The 788-nt window shown below is 29.3% G+C and overlaps 1 non-coding gene across 1 annotated transcript; it reads left to right on the top strand.

The window, feature by feature from the left end:
* TRNAI-AAU (transfer RNA isoleucine (anticodon AAU)) lies at window positions 1–74 on the top strand. Its single transcript has one exon. It is a non-coding gene; the product is annotated as a tRNA-Ile (tRNA).
* The last annotated feature ends 714 nt before the right edge of the window (window positions 75–788 follow it).

Below are 788 nucleotides of genomic sequence, written 5' to 3'. Positions count from 1 at the left end.
GGCCTATTAGCTCAGTTGGTTAGAGCGTCGTGCTAATAACGCGAAGGTCGCAGGTTCGATACCTGCATGGGCCAATTATAGCATTTTATTTTTTGTTAAAAGATAAATATATATATTTTTATACTACTATTTAAAAGATTTTTTCTATTTGAGATCCTCATTTTCATGGTAACCTAATAAAAATGCACCTCTAACTTTCACATAAAAAATTGCCTACAAAATAGGACCATTACTTTGTTGGTTTTCAAACTCAACTTCAATTGTATTCAACACAATTGGATAAGATAATTAACTTCCACCCGAAATTTAATTGGCCAATCACATTCTCCACTTTTTCAATTACCAAATTCAAAAATTGTTCTTTTACAACAAATTACAAAACCAAATTCAAATTTTTTAAGAGAGAAACTTATACAATTATCTCTTCTTGTTTTAGGCAAAGAATTTATACAAGAATCACTACTACTAGCTTCTAAGCACGCACTCACGCATGGTCTTAGAGGCTTTTCTATTTTTTAGGACTTAGGAGAATCCTTGATACCACTGAAAAGATTACTTTCACAAAGGGAAAATAGAATGTAAAAACAATTAATTAAAAGAGATAATTCATCTTTAACTTTCACATTAAACGTTGCCTACAAAATAGGATTACTATCTAGTTGGTTTTCAAACTCAGCTTCAATATTCAACACAATTGTATAAGATAATTAAATTTCACTTGAAATTTAATGTACCAACCATGTTCTCCACTTTTTCAATTACCAAATTCAAAATTATTTTCTTTTATA

The sequence above is a fragment of the Quercus suber genome, unplaced genomic scaffold, assembly GCF_002906115.3.
Source record: "Quercus suber isolate HL8 unplaced genomic scaffold, Cork oak 2.0 scaffold_544, whole genome shotgun sequence".
NCBI lineage: Eukaryota > Viridiplantae > Streptophyta > Magnoliopsida > Fagales > Fagaceae > Quercus > Quercus suber.
The sequence above is the reverse complement of the archived record's forward strand: the minus strand, read 5'-3'. Positions and strand labels throughout refer to the sequence as shown.